This window comes from Pseudophryne corroboree, chromosome 8 (assembly GCF_028390025.1).
Source record: "Pseudophryne corroboree isolate aPseCor3 chromosome 8, aPseCor3.hap2, whole genome shotgun sequence".
NCBI lineage: Eukaryota > Metazoa > Chordata > Amphibia > Anura > Myobatrachidae > Pseudophryne > Pseudophryne corroboree.
The window spans coordinates 191,991,121-192,013,564 of record NC_086451.1 but is presented as its reverse complement, the minus strand read 5'-3'; positions in this window follow the sequence as shown (position 1 = coordinate 192,013,564).

Here is a 22,444-nt window from a genome sequence, read left to right as displayed (position 1 = left end):
ACTGTTGTCACTTCTCCCCGTCGTCACTCTCTCTCCCTGTCATCACTCTCTCTCCCTGTCATCACTGTCATGACTCTCTCTCCCTGTCGTCACTCTCTCCCCCTGTCGTCACTTTCTCCCCCTGTCGTCACTCTCTCCCCGTCGTCACTCTCTCTCCCCCTGTTGTCACTCTCTCCCCGTCGTCACTTCTCCCCATGTTGTCACTCTCTCTCCATCGTCACTCTCTCTCCCTGTCGTCACTGTCGTCACTTCTCTCCCTGTCGTCACTCTCTCTCCCTGTAGTCACTCTCTCTCCCTGTCATCACTGATGTCACTCTCTCTCCCTGTCTTCACTCTCTCTCCCTGTCGTCACTCTTTCTCCTTGTCGTCACTGTCGTCACTTCTCCCCCTGTCATCACTCTCTCTCCCCGTCGTCACTCTCTCCCCGTCATCACTCTCTCCCCCTGTCATCACTGTCGTCACTTCTCTCCCTGTCGTCACTCACTCTCCGTCGTCACTGTCGTCACTCTCTCTCCCTGTCTTCACTCTCTCTCCCTGTCGTCACTGTCATCACTTCTCCCCCTGTCGTCACTCTCTCTCCCTGTCATCACTCTCTCTCCCTGTCGTCACTCTCTCCCTGTCATCACTCTCTCCCTGTCGTCACTCTCTCTTCCTGTCGTCACTCTCTCCCCCTGTCATCACTCTCTCCCCGTCGTCACTCTCTCTCCCACTGTCGTCACTCTCTCCCCCTGTTGTCACTCTCTCCCCATCGTCACTCTCTTCCTGTCATCACTCTCTCTCCCTGTCGTCACTGTCGTCACTTCTCCCCCTGTCGTCACTTCTCCCCCTGTCGTCACTTCTCCCCCTGTCATCACTTCTCTCCCTATCGTCACTCTCTCTCCCTGTCGTCACTCTCTCTCCCTTTTGTCACTCTCTCTCTCTCCCTGTTGTCACTTTCTCTCTCCATGTCGTCACTCTGGCTGTCCCTGTCGTCACTCTGGCTGTCCCTGCTGTCACAATTTCAGCTCATTCCATGTGCTACAATGTGAATTTTGGCTCATTCAGTGTGCTACAATGTGAATTCCGGCTCATTCAGTGTGCTATAATGCGAATTTTGGCTCAATGTGTCCTACATTGTGAATTTCGGCTCATTCAGTGTGCTACAATGTGAATTTCGGCTAATTCAGTGTGCTACAATGTGAAGTCTGGCTCATTCAGTGTGCTACAATGTGAAGTCCGGCTCATTTAGTGTGCTACAATGTGAATTTTGGCTCATTCAGTGTGCTACAAAGTGAATTTTGGCTCATTCAGTGTGCTACAATGTGAATTCCGGCTCATTCAGTGTGCTACAATGTGAATTTTGGCTCATTCAGTATGCTACAATGTGAATTTCGGCTCATTCAGTATGCTACAATGTGAATTCCCGCTCAGTGTGCTACAATGTGAATTCCGGCTCATTCAGTGTGCTACAATGTGAATTTCGGCTCATTCAGTGTGCTACAATGTGATTCCGGCTCATTCAGTGTGCTACAATGTGAATTTCAGCTCATTCATTGTGCTACAATGTGAATTCCAGCTCATTCAGTGTGCTACAATGTGAATTTCGGCTCATTCAGTGTGCTACAATGTGATTCCGGCTCATTCAGTGTGCTACAATGTGAATTTCAGCTCATTCATTATGCTACAATGTGAATTTCGGCTCATTCAGTATGCTACAATGTGAATTCCGGCTCAGTGTGCTACAATGTGAATTCCGGCTCATTCAGTGTGCTACAATGTGAATTTCGGCTCATTCAGTGTGCTACAATGTGATTCCGGCTCATTCAATGTGCTACAATGTGAATTTCAGCTCATTCATTGTGCTACAATGTGAATTTCGGCTCATTCAGTGTGCTACAATGTGAATTTCTGCTCACTCAGTGTGCTATAATGTGAATTTCGGCTCGTACCGTGTACTATAATGTGAATTTCGGCTCGTACCATGTGATATAATGAGAATGTCGGCTCGTACCGTGTCCTATAATGTGAATTTCAGCTCGTACCGTGTGCTATAATGTGAATTTCGGCTCGTACCATGTGATATAATGTGAATTTCGGCTCGTACCGTGTGCTATAATGTGAATTTCGGCTTGTACCATGTGCTATAATGTGAATTTCGGCTCGTACCTTTTGCTATAATGTGAATTTCGGCTCATACCGTGTGCTATAAGGTGAAAGGGGCATCAGTACTAGATAGTATAAGGGCTTCTACTACACTGGACATGCCTATTTTGGGCGACCACGCCACCTTTTTGGGTGACCAGGCCCCCTTTTCTGGAGCGCACACCGTTGCGTCCTTGACTTTTGCATACCCCCACTTCAAAATTTCCACTTCGACCACTGCATGTTTGTGTATGTGTGTATGAATGTGTGTGTGTACAGTATGTGTGTGTATATGTGTATGAATGTGTGTGTACAGTATATGTGTATACTGCATGTGTGTATACTGCATGTGTGTGTATGTGTGTATGAATGTGTGTGTACAGTATGTTTGTATACTGCATGTGTGTGTATGAATGTGTGTGTACAGTATGTGTGTATACTGCATGTGTTTGTATACTGCATGTGTGTGTATGAATGTGTGTACAGTATGTGTGTATACTGCATGTGTGTGTATATGTGTATGAATGTGTGTATACTGCATATGTGTGTTTAAGTATGTCATATGTGTGTCTGCTGTGCGTATGTATGCTAGTGATTGTATGGGTGTCTCCTGTGTGTATGTATGCTATTTGTATATGCTACTGTATGTGTATGTATGTCTATGTGTACATACATATGCATGTATTTATGTATATAATAAACCAAGTAAGTGACATGTATTCATTATCAAGATCTAGTTGGAGTGCCAATCACGGTTTTTGCTGAATATATACATGTGTGTGTGTGTGTGTGTGTGTGTGTGTGTGTGTGTGTGTGTGTGTGTGTGTGTGTATGGCATTGCCTCCCCTGTCATTAATGATTAAAATAATACAAAGAAGATACTTATGACACATAGGTGGACATTTACTAAGCAGTGATAAGAGCGGAGAAGTGAGCCAGTGGAGAAGTTGCCCCATCAGCAGCTCTGTTTCATTTTATACTATGCAAATTATAGATGGTACTTCAGTGCTGATTGGTTGCCATGGGCAACCTCTCCACTGGCTCACTTCTCCGCTCTTATCGCTGCTTAGTAAATGTTCCCCTTAGTCTGTGTCATAAGTATCTCCTTTATATTAATCTAATCATTATCACTGTTTACATGGGTTGGGAGGCACCGATTGTAGTGCCTCCCGTTGTCAATGGGAAAAAGGCTGGAGCAGGGGGCGGGCGCGGGCTAGGCCAAGCCATGGGCAGTAAAAGCCCATTGAAAATACATTGGAAAATGGCACCATTAGAAGTGCTGCTTTCATTCCCGGGACGTGCTTTCAACCCATGAAAGCACGCCGCTGTCAGTGAGGCCACAGTGATTGACCAGCGGATCCATCACTGGATCCGCTGTCATCACTGTGTGGGCGCGGCGGAGGTGCAGGCGGCGGGGGCGACGGGATGTGGCGGAGGTGATAGCATTCGTGGCAGGCAGGGATACGAGAGAAGTTTGGCAGCGGAGCGGTACCAGTTTCAAAAATAGCGCCTCAGCATAATTTTTTAAATTCAATATAGCCACTGCGAGCCAATCACGGCTCGCTGTGTCATCGCCCCACCCCATCTGGCTGACTTATATAAGTCAGAGCAAGGCAGCGGCATCAGTCCGGTGGCGGAGGAGGAGCAGTGAAGAGCTCCTTAAGAAAGAAGACGCTGTGGAAGTCCTGGATGGGCGGCAGCCATGCAAAAGAGCTTAAAGTCTGCCGCCTCCCAGGTGAAGACGCCAGAAGCCCTGGGAAGGCGGCGGCCATGCAAAAGAGCTTAAAGGCCGCCGCCCCCAGGTGACAACCCGACTAATAAAACTTTTTTTTCTCTTACGTCCTAGAGGATACTGGGGTCCACATTAGTACCATGGGGTATAGACGGGTCCACTAGGAGCCTTGGGCACTTTAAGAAATCAATATTGTGCACTGGCTCCTCCCTCTATGCTCTTCCTACCAGACTCAGTTTAGAAAATGTGCCCAGAGGAGCTGGTCACGCTTTGGAGAGCTCCTGAAGAGTTTTCTCAATTTTATTTTTCTATTTACTATTTTCAGTCAGGGCTGTTTGGCAACAGCCTGAATGCTTCGTGGGACTTAGGGGAAACGGCCCAACTTCCTAAAGAGATAATGGCCCCGTTTCTCTGCTGATAGGACACTGAGCTCCTGAGGGAGCCATTCGCGAGCCACACCATGGGGCAGCGTATCCTCCCGCAACACGCCGTCACCTCCTAACAGAGCCAGAAGACTGAAGAGTACTGAGTACAGTGCCGGCATCCCAGTTAGCGGGCCGCCAACGGGAATGGCGGCAAAGGGTAGGAGTGCAGCTCTGAGTACAGGCTGCGCTCCAGGGGCTCAGAAGGACATTTTCATATAGGTGTCCCGCTGCTGAGGGGCGCGCTGAGCCACCACTGTTACCCACAGTGACTACAGACAAAACAGGGGTTTTAACCCACTGTTTTTCACAAGAATTACCACAGTTCAGTTTCAATAAAGTGCGGTAAGCCGTGTGCCATTAATGGGGCGGGGCTTCTCACTGAGCGGATCCAGCACCTCACCAGCGCCATTTTTCCTCTGCAGATTGTACAAGCAGCATATACAGGGAAGCGCAGTTCCTCCACAAGGACTCCTCATCTCCTCAGCGGTACCAGGGGGTCTTAGGGGGGGTGGGGAGCAGTGATAGTATACTAAGCCCTATTAGGGTGCTAGTATTGCGACCCAGCTAAAAATTTTGCTTTGGCTAAAGGGGCGCTGTTTGGTTGGCTCTGACTTCTGTGTCTCCCTAAGACTCTGTAAAGATAATCTGTGTTCCCATTTGTGTGTGTGTGTGTGTGTGTGTGTGTGTGTGTGTGTGTGTGTGTGTGTGTGTGTGTGTGTCCCTTCACAACCATGTCCAGGGACTGCATGTCATGCACAGCGGAGTGTCTTTCCTCCCCTGGGGACTCACTACCCTGTACTCAGGATAGTGTCCATTCTCTGGCTAGTGGGGCAGAACCCCCATGGTTAGCTTCCATTAAAGGGATGATATCTAATATTTCTACAAAATTATCCCATAATGAGAAAGAAATGCAAATTTTAAGACAAACTATGGATGACCTAATGAATAAAGATTCAGTCCCCATACCAGCATCTCACACCCGCCATTTGCCCGCAAAAGTGTACTCTGGACCAACTCATGCAGGGTGGTACTGATGAAGATACATCAGATCCAGAGGAGGGTGAATTAGATGCGAGTGGGGGGGTGGGGGGGGGTGTCGTCCTGTCACATGGCATACAGGCCATGATAGAGGCTGTCAGAAATGTCCTGCACATTCCTGATAAGACGGATGAGGTTGAAGAGGAATCTTATTTTATTATAAAAAAAAAAATCCTCAGCTACCTTTCCGGCATCAAAGGAATTAAATACTTTACTTTGTTTGAACAAACTTTGGCTAATCCTGACAAAAAAAATTCAGATTCCTGAAAGATTAATTACATCCTTTCCCTTTCCTACCAGTAAATCCTTTTCTCTTAGTCCGTAGAGGATGCTGGGGATGCTTCAACAACCACGGGGTATAGACGGGATCCGCAGGAGACATGGCACTTTAAGACTTTAAAACGGGTGTGAACTGGCTCCTCCCTCTATGCCCCTCCTCCAGACTCCAGTTATAGGAACTGTGCCCAGGGAGACGGACATTTCAAGGAAAGAATTTATTGTTAAACCACGGTGAGCATTTTACCAGCTCACACCTCCAGTATGCCGCAGAACGTGGCATTCGATAGAACACCAGCCGACAGCATGAAGAATATGCAGCAATACGCTGACATAAAACGTAACACAACCTATGTGTGTAAACACAACCATTAACAGCATAACGCATGCTATGGCCTGAATATCGTCAGCAACAGGCTGACTTAAACACAACACACCATGTGTGTAAACATACCCAATGACTGCAGATACAGTACGCACTGGGATGGGCGCCCAGCATCCTCTACGGACTAAGAGAAAAGGATTTACCGGTAGGTATTAAAATCCTATTTTCTCATACGTCCTAGAGGATGCTGGGGATGCTTCAAGAACCATGGGGTTTATACCAAAGCTCTAGAACGGGCGGGAGGGTGCAGATGACTCTGCAGCACCGATTAACCAACAAGAGGTTCTCCTCAGCCAGGGTATCAAACTTGTAAAACTTCGCAAAGGTGTTTGATCCCGACCAAATAGCAGCTCGGCAAAGCTGTAATACCGAGACCCCTCGGGCAGCCGCCCAGGATGAGCCCACCTTTCTGGTAGAATGGGCCTTCACCGATTTCGGCAACTGCAATCCCGCCGTAGAATGAGCCTGCTGAATTATATTACAGATCCAGCGTGCAATTGTTTGCTTGGAAGCAGGAGCCCCAATCTTGTTGGGAGCCCACAGGACAAACAGAGCCTGTGTTCTCCTAACCTGAGCCGTTCTGGCGACATAGATTTTCAAAGCTCTGACCACATCGAGAGACTTTGATTCCGCCAAGGCATCAGTAGCCACTGGCACCACAATAGGCTGGTTTACGTGAAACGATTAAACCACTTTTGGAAGAAAATTGCTGACGAGTTCTCAACTCCGCTCTATCTGCATGGAAGATTAAATAGGACTTTTGTGAGACAAAGCCGCCAAAGCAGGCACCCGCCTTGCGGATGCCAAGGTCAACAGCATGACCACTTTCCGAGTAAATAATTTCAACTCAACCTTACGTAAAGGTTCAAACCAATGAGATTGCAGGAACTGCAACACCACATTAAGATCCCATGGTGCCACTGGGGGCACAAAGGGAGCTTGGATGTGCAGCACGCCCTTCACGAAGGTCTGAACTTCTGGAAGGGAGGCCAATTCTTTCTGAAACAAAATAGATAAGGCCGAAATTTGTACATTAATGGAGCCTAACTTTAGGCCCGCATCCACACCAGCTTGCAAAAAATGGAGCAAACGCCCCAGCTGAATTTTTTTCGTAGGAGTCTTCTTGGATTCACACCAAGACACATATTTTCTCTAAATACAGTGGTAAAGCTTTGCCGTTACTTCTTTTCTAGCCTGAAGCAGTGTGGGAATGACTTTACTGGGAATACCCTTTCAGGCTAGGATATGGCGTTCAACCGCCATGCCGTCAAACGCAGTCGCGGTAAGTCTTGATACACGCACGGTCCTTGCTGTAACAGGTCCTCTCATAGAGGAAGAGGCCAGGGATCTTCTATGAGTAATTCTTGAAGATCTGGATACCAAGCCCTCCTTGGCCCGTCTGGAACAATGAGGATCGCCTGAACCTTTGTTCTTCTTATGATCTTTATCCCTTCGGAAAGAGTGGAAATGGAGGGAACATATAGACCAGGGCTGGCCAAACCAGTCCTCGAGATCTACCAACAGGTCATGTTTTTCAGGCCTCCTGGAGATCTGTAGGCTTGTCAGTTAGGAATGAATGCAGCACATCTTAATTGGTAATGACTACACCTGTGTACTAGCTAGGTGGTCTGGAAAATGTGAACTGTTGGTAGATCTTGAGGACTGGTTTGGCCAGCCCTGATATAGACCAACTGAAACACCCACGGTGTCACCAGAGTGTCCAACGCTATTGCTCGAGGGTCCCTCGACCTGGAACCATATCTCTGAAGTTTCTTGTTGAGGCGAGACGCCATCATGTCTGTTTGAAGAATTCCCCAAAGACTTGTCACTTTTGTGAAAACCTCTTGATGAAGACCCCACTCTCCTGGATGGAGATTGTGTCTGCTGAGGAATTCCGTTTCCCAGTTGTCTACACCCGGAATGAAAACCGCTAATAGAGCGTTTACATGCCTTTCCGCCCAGTGGAAACCTCTTGTGGCTTCTGCCATTGCCGCTTTGCTCTTCGTTCTACCCTAGCGGGCAGATCGCGAAGAAGATGTTCCGCTTGCAGAAGGCCGTTGTAAATAGCCCTTAATTCCAGAATGCTTATTGCAGACAAGCTTCCCGGCTTGACCTTTTTCCCTGGAAATTCTTCCCCTTGAAAGACTGCTCCCCAGCCTCGGAGACTTGTATCTATGGACACCAGGGCCAGTATTTACTAAAAATCCGAGTTTGGTCGATTTGTGTGTTTTTTTCTAAGTCCCAATCCGGGAATTCACTAAGCACCAATCTCGGCAGTGTCTGGTCTATTCGTAATGGTTTGAATGACAACATCCTGAAATACGAATGAATAGACCATCGATCAAACGCGGCTGTTATTTGATAGAATACGGGAATTCACTATTCATGCGTATTTGGGTGTTAGTCTCTGAGGGCTCAAATGCGGTCGTATTTTTTTGTGATTCGTTAAAAAAAGCGGCAAAAAAATAGACCTGCTTTTTTCAGTCGTGTTTACATGTGTTGCAAATAAAAAATCACTCACACCTGAATTAGGATGCCTATAAAAGGATGTTAGGCCCATTTCAATACACCTACACTCAGAAATGGCAGCAGGACTGTGGGCCAGTGATCTTTTGTGTGCTGTGGGATTCCTCAGACTCAGACATCAGCCTGTAAGTACCCAGGGCCAAGAAACTGAACATGGTCAGCAGGTTGTACAGGTTCCGCGGAGGCTGTGCAGGCCTCGTTTTTTTAGGGGGCGTTTAAACTTGAACGCATTGTCCGATGATAAGGTCATACAGATGTTCCGTCTAAATCGTAACAACATTTTCCGTCTGTATGACCTTGTCAAACTGGGCCTAGACCCTGAGACAGCACGCTCTCGCCCTGTCTCAGGCCTGCACAAACTCCTGGCTGTGTTGCACTTTATGGCTACTGGCAGCTTTCAGGCTGTGTCTGGGGATGTCATAGGAATCTCACAGCCCACATTTTCCAGAATCTTAACACAGGTGATGTATACCTAACAACCTCTTCTGTTTTGCGTTTGTTTTAATTTCTCGGTGGCCAGTTCTGTCCTAAAATCTCAAGTTTATTGTTCTTTAAAATGTTCACACAGGTTTTGGCTGTTTTGCAGCCACAAATCGAGGCCTCAATCTCCTTCCCTACCCAGGAGTCTCAGTGGCATGCCGTCAGGGTAGTTTTCTATGAGCTGGCTGGCATGCCCAATGTGCTTGGAGCCATAGATTGCACACACATTCAGCTGAGACCACCTAGGGGCAGGCAGCACATATATACAAACCGCCATTTTGAACACTCCACAAATGTGCAGGTTGTTTGTGATGCAAATCTCAACATAATGAGTGTTGTTGCTGGTTACCCTGGGGGCTGCCATGACTCCTTCATCCTCAGTCAGTCATCCCTCTTTGATAAGTTTGAGGACGGACAAATGCCAGATGGATGGCTGCTGGGTATGTAATTTGATATGTGTAGGCCTGCGTAGACTTTGCCCAAATACAGGTGCAGATGTATTAACCTGTAGAAGGCATAAGGAAGTGAGAAACCAGTGATCTGTGCAAGGTGTTAAAGGCACCAGCCAATCTGCTCCAATATGTAAATTAACATTTAGGATCAGATTGTCTGCTGCCTTTATTACCTTGCACATATCACTGGTTTTTCACTTCCTTATGCCTTCTGCAGGTTAATACATCTGCCCCACAGTGTGTTACTTATGCGTTGCTGTATCTTCACATGAATCACGTTACTATATCTGTCTTTTAGGTGATGGAGGATATGGCTGTTTCTCTTGGCTTCTAACTCCATTGTCCCGACCTGATACCCCTGCTGAACACAATTACAATCATGCACATAAGTCCACGCGGAATGTGATAGAAAGATGTTTTGGTGTGCTGAAATCTAGGTTTCGGTGTCTGGATAAGTCTGGTGGCCTTTTGTTGTATAGTCCCTCCAAGGTGACTCAAATTGTGTTCTGCTGCTGCTTTCTTCATAACATGTGTTTGCAACAACATCTGCCACATGTTGAGGAGGAGGAGGAGGAGGAAGAAAGCAGCCAGCAAGCAGAGGAATTAGAGACATCTGGTGATACTTGGAGTACTGATGTAGGGAGGCAGATTAGGCAACACATCATCAATAGCTATTTCTAAGGTAAGCTTGGGTTGCTTATTTCATTTGTTGTGTCTTCATAAATAGATGTTTTGTTTTGTTGATCAAAAACTATTACTCAGAATGTGTCTGTCTCCTTGACACATACAAACATACCCTCGCTATATGATCAACAAATGTTGCATGTGTATTGTGTGTCTTTTTAATATCAAAACAACAGATTATGAGTGCCATGCATTAAGTCTGGATAAGTGTTCGAAATCTTACAGTGCTAATTTCTTACAAGCCCACATCATCCATTTATTATTTCACTTTATCATTGTGTGTAATGTCCTAATGCACAGGTTCACAAACTCCGCCCCCAGGACCACACACAGTGCATGTTTTTCTCGTAACCCAGTAGAAGCACAGGTGTATGAATTACTCACTGACATATGTAAAAAGGTTCACAGGTGGGGCTATTTATGTCACTTGTGATTCTGTGAGTAGACCTACAAAACATGCACTGTGTGGGTTCCTGATGGCCGAGTTTGAGAACCTGTGTTCCCAAAAAACACTCCTCAACATATAATATGTTTGCCTTGAGGAATACATGTGTCCCTATGTGTGACGCACCATCATATTTAAGACTCACAAACTTACTGTAATCAGGAATAATTTATTTCCTAATGTTTGATGCTGTAAACTTGATGATGTGTAAGTAAATACACAGTTTGCCACACATATACATTATTATAAACAGTTTTTTTTAAATTGTGTAAAAGTACATATTTGTTTCAGCATCATGTGTAAAAACATGCTTAATAATTTTTAGCACACACAAACCTGTCCCAACAATACTGACATTCATTTGGACAATGTTTTAAAAACAAAACAAAGGCAACATATTACAAGCTTTTTACGCCACTCAATTGTGTTCATCTTGTAATGTTGTATAGATAAGCTAGCTAAGATATGTATCACTAACATTGTAATTTGGATTATCTGCAGGCAAAGAGAATGATTGGAATCTAGAAAGAGTCATGATTAGAAAAAAATCAAGTGGTCAGTTTACTTCCTGCTAAAGACATTCTGCCTGGCTGGCAATTATTTTATCTGCAGGCAAAGAGAATGATTGGAATCTAGAAAGAGTAATGATTAGAAAAAAATCAAGTGGTCACTTTACTTCCTGCTAACATGTATGTGTGGCTCCATCAACATTTTCCTCCTACAATACCCCCAAAAAATGACAAGGAATAAATGTGCGTACTATTTTTTACACTTAATTTGGTGCACTTATAATTAATGATGTTAAAAAAAGGGGCAAGGAGCTAAGTGTGCTATTTTGTAAAGCATCAAAAACACTTGCTAACTTTACTTATCACAAATGTCTAACTTCTTTTGTTATGTTTTTTTTGGTGGCTGCTTGTCCTGCCCTTTGCCTTTAGCACTGTCATGTTGGCGTGCTCTGGTGGACCGTCTTGGTGGTGATGAGACTGGCGTGATATTTGGAGTAGTCGTACCAGAACTGCTGGTTGTTTGCTGTTGGTGCATGCATCTGAGTGTTTCATTCAGGTTAGTGAGGGTGGCATTGAGTTCACGTGTCGCAGCATTTTGATTGTCTACTATTCTGAATAAACTTTAATTAATCTTTTGACTGTTTTGATAAATGCTCATATAACTTTGCTGTTGTCTGTGCTGTTCTTCCATTAGTCTGTGCTGTTCTTCCATTAGTCTGTGCTGTTCTTCCATTATGCGCTGTAAGTTGCCCATGACCTGTGTAATGTCTGTACGCATGAGTTCCATGGTATTGCCTATTTTGGTTGTTTGCTCATTTTGTCGACTCAGATTTCTTGAGATTCTTCTGAGGTGAGATGGTAGGCTTGCAAACATTTGTGTCTGCTTACGCAGGCAATCTTCATTAGTGGCCTGCTGTCTAGCCCAAATAGTCCAAAACACCTGATCAGGGCCTTGTGTTCCTGGTGTTGTTGGGCTGTGTTGTGGTGGGGGTGGTGTGCTTTGCTGTGGTGGTGTACTCACAGGTGCTGGGGGGCTCATTCCTTGCATTAATGGCTGCATTTCTAAGATGTTTGTCTCCTCCATGTCACTGTGTTGGTGTTGTTGCGGAGGGATGCTGTTCCCAGGACTCGAAGCTGAAATGTTAAACATATCTCTGTTAGCTATCCATATGGTTGGGAAATGATAAAAAAACACTACACATGGAACACATGTCATTCACTGTTGCTTTAAACTATTCTGCCTAGCAACATCATCACTCATAGCTTAAATACATACATATGCCTGTTTGTGGCAAATGTGTCTGGTTACTTAATTGTGAAAGCAAACACTTTAGTTTTATTTTAGCCTACACATAGTCCAGCATAAAAAAACATTGTAATACATAATGTGTTACCTTATAGCTTTGTTCAAACAAACATAGTAATGTTTTTGTAGATATTTTGCAATGTTACCTTAAGCACACATGAGATTTTTGGAAAAACAAACTTACTTTTTACAAACAAACCAACATGCTTTTTTGTTGCAGCATCTTAGACCCAATGTCATACTGTATGACTCAAGTGGACATACATATCTTTACTGGATGTGGACAAGGCCATTTAGTTTGGATTCCATTTCAGCTTTTACTTACTGCGGTAAGTATTTTTGTTTTGGATGTGTTTGGACTTAATGCGGTTATGACTGATTATGATTATGTTCTGACATTTTACACTTTTTTTTCAGTTTGATACTCACAATCAAGATGAGGGGAGTGTGGATGACGTCTTGGAGGTGTGTCCAAAATTTGGAGTGGGGGGACAGAACATACGGACGATAATCTTCGTGGCGGGGTAGCCTGCTGTGTTTGTGGCGGGGCAGACGACCTTGCTTTCTTTTCGGCCACAGGTTTCTTGTGGTGATGTCTAACAGAAGAGCCACTTCTGCTGCTCCATACTTCTTTTGATGGACCTTTTAATTAAAGTGCAATTTTGTTATGCCCATTCCTTTACAAGCATACCCTATACTACAATGGACACTTTACCTGCTTCCGCAGCGTCATCATCATCATCAGATGTGTTAGGATTTACTGGCCGACGAGTAGTACTGCTTTTTTCAGACACTGTATAAAATGAGATATATTAATAAATCATGCTATTGTGTATACATCCACCCATTATGCTTATAAACATTTTTTCCTTTAGAAATGCTTGGTTTTTACTTCAAAAAAACATAAGGACCAGAAATACCAAATAAAAAAACTAAAAAAACACTATGGCAACATCAAGACAGGCAAACATGTACAGGACACTGACATAGGCAACAAGTTGAAGGAATGGGTTTTTATTTTTTTTTTAAAACACAAATTAATTTTGTATTGTTTTTAAAAATAATACAGATGCAATATCTAATTGGCTCTGTGATGTGGCACTCCAAATACACATTACCACTATATGACCACACAAAAAAACAAGCAAAAGTAAAGTTTTCAAAAAATGCAGTATGGTGTCACGGTACAAATAGAAGCAAAAAAAATTTTTTTTAGAATTTTCTTTAAAAAACATACCATTCTGTTAAGATGACATTACAAGAATGAATTGTATAGGTTGCTGCGCTGTGAAAGCTGCTCAGGTTATTGGGGGTACAGAATTGAAATTATTTTGGACCGAGCGCTGTGTGTGCTAGTGAGTAGTGTTCTGTGTCAATAAATGATAATAATATTAATAAAAATAAAAATAAATATAAAAATAAAATGAAATAAAATGAAATGAATAAGGAAAAGAGAGAAGGGGAAGGGGTTAGGAATAAATGCAATGTTTACAGCTCCTCTATGGATATATGGAGCTAGGAGACACTTGCTCAGCAGGGAAGAAAATACAGTATCTTAAATTGAAACTATCCCTATCTTACCCTGTTTACCTTCTTAAGTGCAGCCGTGACCGGGTGTTGCTTCCGGTAATTCCAATGTTCTTTGTTGGAGGTATAGACGGGTAAGATGGCTTCTTCTATGTATTTAGTTGTGGCTATGGCTGTTTCCCTGATCTCTCCCCCGCTGGCCGCACTTTAGCCGCTATTCTGCCCGAATCGTCACGACCGGAAGTTCGGATCTTCACTTCCGGTTGTTCGTGTGCTGGCGGCGGTAGCGGTTTTAGCGTCTTTTGTGTCTGCTCCTTTTCTGTTCCAACGCGTTTCAAATCCAATTCGGATTCTTTCTCAAGGAAGTGATGCAATTTCTATCGTTGTGTTTCTTTTTATAGGATAACTTTATTAAAAAACAGGAAGTGACCGGAACCGGAAATGGGGTTACCGGCGGCATCCTCATGGTAAAAAAGGGAATATATACCATAATATTCCCAAAGTTTAAAATATAAACCAATTGCATTTATGAAAAAAGGAAGAAGTGGGGGATTGGAGGAAGATAAAGATAAAGAAAAAGTAAAACAAACAAACAAAAACAAAATAATAAAATGATGAAATAAAAATAAGTAATCAAAAAATAATAATCAAAAATGAAAAAGAATAAAAAATGATTAAAAAATAATAAATAAGTAAAAAATAAGAAAATGAAAATTAATAAGAAAATGAAGAATAAAAAAAAGTGTATGGTGATAATTATAAAAAAACATTCAACTCTATGTCGATGTTTAGACCGTGTGGTTCTAGAGTCTTCATTTTGTATATCCACTCTGTTTCTTTTTTCTTTAGTGTTTTTACGATATCCTCTCCTCTCCAATGGGGTTCAACGTTTTGGATCCCAATGAATTTTAACCCAGCCGGATCTTGATTGTGTTTTGTGAGGAAGTGGGCTGACACACTATGTGTTTTTAAACCTCTTTTTATGTTGTAGACATGTTCTGCTATCCTTGTTCTCAATTTTCGTTTGGTTTGTCCCACGTATTGTTTGCCGCAAGTACATTCCAAAATGTAGATGACCCCTTCTGTGTGGCAAGTTACTTGATCTCTGATTGTGAATTCTTCTTTTGTTATGTTTGAATGAAAAATAATTGTCGGTTTTGTAGACGTTTGTTGGTTCCTACACCCAGCACAAGTTGTGCAGTGGTGGAATCCTTTACTTTTTTTGTGATTCTTTGGTTCTTGTGGAATCGGTAGAAAGCTTTGAGTCAGTTGTTGTTTTAAATTATTAGCTTTTTTATAGACTACTTTTGGTTTGTTTTGAATAGATTCCTTAAGATCTTCATCAAAGGAAAGAATGTGCCAATGTTTTTCTAGAATTTTTTCAACATCCTTATAATTACTGTTAAACTGTGTTATGAATGTTACGGGTAGTTCTTTTTTGTCTTTATGTTTGAAATTTAATAATTCTTTTCTTTCAAGAATTTTAACTTTTTCCAATTGTTGTGTCAAATGGATTTCTTTGTATCCCTTTTGGAGAAATTTGTTCTTCATTTCATGTGCCTGCTGTTCAAATATTTTCTCATCAGTGCAATTCCTCTTTAGTCGACGGAATTGTCCTCCTGGGATGTTTTCTATCCATTGTCTATGGTGGTTGCTGTTATGTGAAAGCATGTTTCCATTTACGTTTTTGAAGTGAGTTCTTGTGAGAATTTTATTTACTTCAATGTAGATTTCTAAATCTAGAAAGATTACTGTATTTTTACTGTGTATAGTAGTGAATTCAAGATTGTTGTTGATGTATTCTTTGAATTGTAGTAATTCATCTTGGGTTCCTTTCCAAATGAAGAACACGTCGTCTATGTAACGATGCCAACTAACGATGTTTGATAAGAAGGGGTTATGGTCCCAGATGTTCAGGTCTTCCCAATATGAGACAAAAAGGTTCGCATAACTTGGAGCAAATGATGTTCCCATGGGTGTCCCTCATTGTTGCAGGAAAAAATCGCCATCGTACCAAAAATAGTTGTTATGAAGAACGTACTCAATACTGTCCATAATAAAATTGATTTGAGTGTTGGTAATGGTCGTTTGTGTACAAAGAAAATGGCGGGTTGCTTCACATCCTGCTTGATGGTTAATTACAGTGTACAGAAATTTGATATCGCTTGTGCATAGTATGTATCCCTCCTGCCATTTGATGTTGTTAAGAACTTGCAGTATACTTGTGGTATCTTTAAGAAAACTTTTTTTTTCCTACAATGTCCTGAAGAAAATAATCAATATAATTTGATAAGTTTGAGGAAATTGAACAGATACCAGATACGATGGGTCTCCCTGGCGGTCTTTCCAGGTTTTTGTGGATTTTTGGGAGATAATAAAAGGTTGGGATTTTTGGATCCTTAATACAGATGTAATCGTATTCTTTCTTGTTGATGACTCCTAATTCTAGACCTTCTTCCATTTGTTCTATTAGTTTTGCTGAAAATTCATATGTTGGATCTTTAGTTAATTTCTTGTATGTAACTGTGTCTGAAAGTAGTCTTTCTGCTTCTTGTTTGTAGGTGTCCAGATCTAGAATAACCACTCCTCCCCCTTTGTCTGACGGTTTTATGATGATGGTGTTGTCTTCCTTCAGACTTTTCAGGGCATTCCTTTCTTCTTTTGTGAAGTTGAATCCTTGCTTTGGTCTTGTTGGTAAGTTTTCTATTTCCTTCTCCACTAAATTTTGAAATGTAGTAATGTGAGGACCCTTTATATGGTTGGGAAAGAAGGTTGATGTAGGCTTCAAGTCTGTATGTTGAAACTCAGTATTCGCTTTTTGTGTTCTTTTTGGAATTTGTTCTTGATTTTTTGCGAAGAATTTTTTTATACACAGTTTTCTTACGAACTTTTTTGTATCAATGAAGAGGTTGAATTTGTTAATGCCTGAATGTGGGGCAAATTTGAGACCCTTTCGTAAGACTTTCTCCTCATCAATTGTTAGTACTCTTTTGCTGAGGTTGAATATGGTCTCTGAGGTCGGTGTCATATCTGTTGTTACTTTCTATGTGATCTTCTTTCTCTTTCCTCCTCTTGTGCCTCTTTTCCTGAATTGACGTTTCTCCTCTTTTTCGTGGCCGATAGTACATAATCTGGTGGTTTCTCTGTGCCCCAAACTGTGTCTAAAAAATCTTGGTCATCATCTTCTTCTTCACTTGTTGAATCATGTTCAAGATGTCTTTTTTTCTGTCTATTTCTTCCCTTATCATCTTCTTTTCTCTCGAGTTTCTTTATTAGTTCATCGAGATCTTTAGTTTCATTTCTTCTTGCTTGTTCGACTCCATTGTTGTATGATTGTCTTATTAGTTGATACGGATTATTCGGGCGATGATTGATGTTTTGTTCTCTCTCCCATGTTGGCCTTGTCCATGTTTTTTGAAATTGTGTTCTTTTTGGAGTATAGGGTCTTCGTGGTTGTGGTCTAGGTGCCTGTTGCTCCCTATAACTTGGTTTCTTCTGTTCCCAGTTCTTTATCGGCTGTTTGTAAACTTGTCTTTTGATGTTTTGTTGATATTGGTAATGTTTCTTTTCTTCTTGATCTCTTTTATACTTCTATTGTTTTTGTATTAAGATATTATCTTCCAATTTCTCAATTTTCTTGTGGGTTAGATTCATTAGGGTGACGTAGTCTTCCATTGTGTGGAGGGGTTCAAACTTTTTTTCAATTTCTGTAATAGAATCTGTGATGTTTTTTTGAGATATTTTACGTTCTTCTATAATTACATTCATTAATTGTTTTGAACAATTATCGAGGATATCATTCCATTTGCTATAGAAATTTGAATCTGCTGGGTCAAATGTACATTGTTTCTGTATGCGTAATCCTTTGGGGATCATTTCTTGTTCCATATATTTTGTTAGGGTGGTTAATTCCCACCACTGTTTAATCTCCTTTGAGTAAAGTTTTTCCAATTTTAGGAATTGGCTACAAAAGCGTTCATCTTCTACCCTTGTTTCTGCTATTGGCAAGATATTGGTTATGGAGAAGATTTCATCCAAATTCTGACGCCTCTGATTATATGTTTTGTATGCCATGTTAATTGTAGCTGCAGCTGCTATATATTGGGTTTTACAAGAATGAATTGTATAGGTTGCTGCGCTGTGAAAGCTGCTCAGGTTATTGGGGGTACAGAATTGAAATTATTTTGGACCGAGCGCTGTGTGTGCTAGTGAGTAGTGTTCTGTGTCAATAAATGATAATAATATTAATAAAAATAAAATACAAATAAATATAAAAATAAAATGAAATAAAATGAAATGAATAAGGAAAAGAGAGAAGGGGAAGGGGTTAGGAATAAATGCAATGTTTACAGCTCCTCTATGGATATATGGAGCTAGGAGACACTTGCTTAGCAGGGAAGAAAATACAGTCTCTTAAATTGAAACTATCCCTATCTTACCCTGTTTTCCTTCTTAAGTGCAGCCGTCCCCGGGTGTTGCTTCCGGTAATTCCAATGTTCTTTGTTGGAGGTATAGACGGGTAAGATGGCTTCTTCTATGTATTTAGTTGTGGCTATGGTTGTTTCCCTGATCTCTCCCCCGCTAGCCGCACTTTAGCCGCTATTCTGCCCGAATCGTCAAGACCGGAAGTTCGGATCTTCACTTCCGGTTGTTCGTGTGCTGGCGGCGGTAGCGGTTTTAGCGTCTTTTGTGTCTGCTCCTTTTCTGTTCCAACGCGTTTCAAATCCAATTTGGATTCTTTCTCAAGGAAGTGATGCAATTTCTATCGTTGTGTTTCTTTTTATAGGATAACTTTATTAAAAAACAGGAAGTGTCCGGAACCGGAAATGGGGTTACCGGCGGCATCCTCATGGTAAAAAAGGGAATATATACCATAATATTCCCAAAGTTTAAAATATAAACCAATTGCATTTATGAAAAAAGGAAGAAGTGGGGGATTGGAGGAAGATAATGATAAAGAAAAAGAAAAACAAACAAACAAAAACAAAATAATAAAATGATGAAATAAAAATAAGTAATCAAAAAATAATAATCAAAAATGAAAAAGAATAAAAAATGAATAAAAAATAATAAATAAGTAAAAAATAATAAAATGAAAATTAATAAGAAAATGAAGAATAAAAAAAGTGTATGGTGATAATTATAAAAAAACATTCAACTCTATGTCGATGTTTAGACCGTGTGGTTCTAGAGTCTTCATTTTGTATATCAACTCTGTTTCTTTTTTCTTTAGTGATTTTACGATATCCTCTCCTCTCCAATGGGGTTCAACGTTTTGGATCCCAATGAATTTTAACCCAGCCGGATCTTGATTGTGTTTTGTGAGGAAGTGGGCTGACACACTATGTGTTTTTAAACCTCTTTTTATGTTGTAGACATGTTCTGCTATCCTTGTTCTCAATTTTCGTTTGGTTTGTCCCACGTATTGTTTGCCGCAAGTACATTCCAAAATGTAGATGACCCCTTCTGTGTGGCAAGTTACTTGATCTCTGATTGTGAATTCTTCTTTTGTTATGTTTGAATGAAAAATAATTGTCGGTTTTGTAGATGTTTGTTGGTTCCTACACCCAGCACAAGTTGTGCAGTGGTGGAATCCTTTACTTTTTTTGTGATTCTTTGGTTCTTGTGGAATCGGTAGAAAGCTTTGAGTCAGTTGTTGTTTTAAATTATTAGCTTTTTTATAGACTACATTTGGTTTGTTTTGAATAGATTCCTTAAGATCTTCATCAAGGGAAAGAATGTGCCAATGTTTTTCTAGAATTTTTTCAACATCCTTATAATTACTGTTAAACTGTGTTATGAATGCTACGGGTAGTTCTTTTTTGTCTTTATGTTTGAAATTTAATAATTATTTTCTTTCAAGAATTTTAACTTTTTCCAATTGTTGTGTCAAATGGATTTCTTTGTATCCCTTTTGGAGAAATTTGTTCTTCATTTCATGTGCCTGCTGTTCAAATATTTTCTCATCAGTGCAATTCCTCTTTAGTCGACGGAATTGTCCTCCTGGGATGTTTTCTATCCATTGTCTAAGGTGGTTGCTGTTATGTGAAAGCATGTTGTTTCCATTTACTTTTTTGAAGTGAGTTCTTGTGAGAATTTTATTTACTTCAATGTAGATTTCTAAATCTAGAAAGATTACTGTATTTTTACTGTGTATAGTAGTGAATTCAAGATTCATGTTATTGTTGTTGATGTATTCTTTGAATTGTAGTAATTCATCTTGGGTTCCTTTCCAAATGAAGAACACGTCGTCTATGTAACGATGCCAACTAACGATGTTTGATAAGAAGGGGTTATGGTCCCAGATGTTCAGGTCTTCCCAATATGAGACAAAAAGGTTCGCATAACTTGGAGCAAATGATGTTCCCATGGCTGTCCCGCATTGTTGCAGGAAAAAATCGCCATCGTACCAAAAATAGTTTTTATGAAGAACGTACTCAATACTGTCCATAATAAAATTGATTTGAGTGTTGGTAATGGTCATTTGTGTACAAAGAAAATGGCGGGTTGCTTCACATCCTGCTTGATGGTTAATTACAGTGTACAGAGATTTGATATCGCTTGTGCATAGTATGTATCCCTCCTGCCATTTGATGTTGTTAAGAACTTGCAGTATACTTGTGGTATCTTTAAGAAAACTTTTTTGTTTTCCTACAATGTCCTGAAGAAAATAATCAATATATTTTGATAAGTTTGAGGAAATTGAACAGATACCGGATACGATGGGTCTCCCTGGCGGTCTTTCCAGGTTTTTGTGGATTTTTGGGAGATAATAAAAGGTTGGGATTTTTGGATCCTTAATACAGATGTAATCGTATTCTTTCTTGTTGATGACTCCTAATTCTAGACCTTCTTCCATTTGTTCTATTAGTTTTGCTGAAAATTCATAAGTTGGATCTTTAGTTAATTTCTTGTATGTAACTGTGTCTGAAAGTAGTCTTTCTGCTTCTTGTTTGTAGGTGTCCAGATCTAGAATAACCACTCCTCCCCCTTTGTCTGACGGTTTTATGATGATGGTGTTGTCTTCCTTCAGACTTTTCAGGGCATTCCTTTCTTCTTTTGTGAAGTTGAATCCTTGCTTTGGTCTTGTTGGTAAGTTTTCTATTTCCCTCTCCACTAAATTTTGAAATGTAGTAATGTGAGGACCCTTTATATGGTTGGGAAAGAAGGTTGATGTAGGCTTCAAGTCTGTATGTTGAAACTCAGTATTTGCTGTTTGTGTTCTTTTTGGAATTTGTTCTTGATTTTTTGCGAAGAATTTTTTTATACACAGTTTTCTTACGAACTTTTGTGTATCAATGAAGAGGTTGAATTTGTTAATGCCTGAATCTGGGGCAAATTTGAGACCCTTTCGTAAGACATTCTCCTCATCAATTGTTAGTACTCTTTTGCTGAGGTTGAATATGGTCTCTGAGGTCGGTGTCATATCTGTTGTTACTTTCTTTGTGATCTTCTTTCTCTTTCCTCCTCTTGTGCCTCTTTTCCTGAATTGACGTTTCTCCTCTTTTTCGTTGCCGATAGTACATAATCTGGTGGTTTCCCTGTGCCCCAAACTGTGTCTAAAAAATCTTGGTCATCATCTTCTTCTTCTTCACTTGTTGAATCATGTTCAAGATGTCTTTTTTTTAGTCTATTTCTTCCCTTATCATCTTCTTTTCTCTCGATTTTCTTTATTAGTTCGTCGAGATCTTTAGTTTCATATCTTCTTGCTTGTTCGACTCCATTGTTGTATGATTGTCTTATTAGTTGATACGGATTATTCGGGCGATGATTGATGTTTTGTTCTCTCTCCCATGTTGGCCTTGTCCATGTTTTTTGAAATTGTGTTCTTTTTGGAGTATAGGGTCTTCGTGGTTGTGGTCTAGGTGCCTGTTGCTCCCTATAACTTGGTTTCTTCTGTTCCCAGTTCTTTATCGGCTGTTTGTAAACTTGTCTTTTGATGTTTTGTTGATATTGGTAATGTTTCTTTTCTTCTTGATCTCTTTTATACTTCTTTTGTTTTTGTATTATGATATTATCTTCCAATTTCTCCATTTTCTTGTGGGTTAGATTCATTAGGGTGACGTAGTCTTCCATTGTGTGGAGGGGTTCAAACTTTTTTCAATTTCTGTAATAGAATCTGTGATGTTTTTTAGAGATATTTTACGTTCTTCTATAATTACATTCATTAATTGTTTTGAACAATTATCGAGGATATCATTCCATTTGCTATAGAAATTTGAATCTGCTGGGTCAAATGTACATTGTTTCTGTATGCGTAATCCTTTGGGGATCATTTCTTGTTCCATATATTTTGTTAGGGTGGTTAATTCCCACCACTGTTTAATCTCTTTTGAGTAAAGTTTTTCCAATTTTAGGAATTGGCTACAAAAGCGTTCATCTTCTACCCTTGTTTCTGCTATTGGCAAGATATTGGTTATGGAGAAGATTTCATCCAAATTCTGACGCCTCTGATTATATGTTTTGTATGCCATGTTAATTGTAGCTGCAGCTGCTATATATTGGGTTTTACAAGAATGAATTGTATAGGTTGCTGCG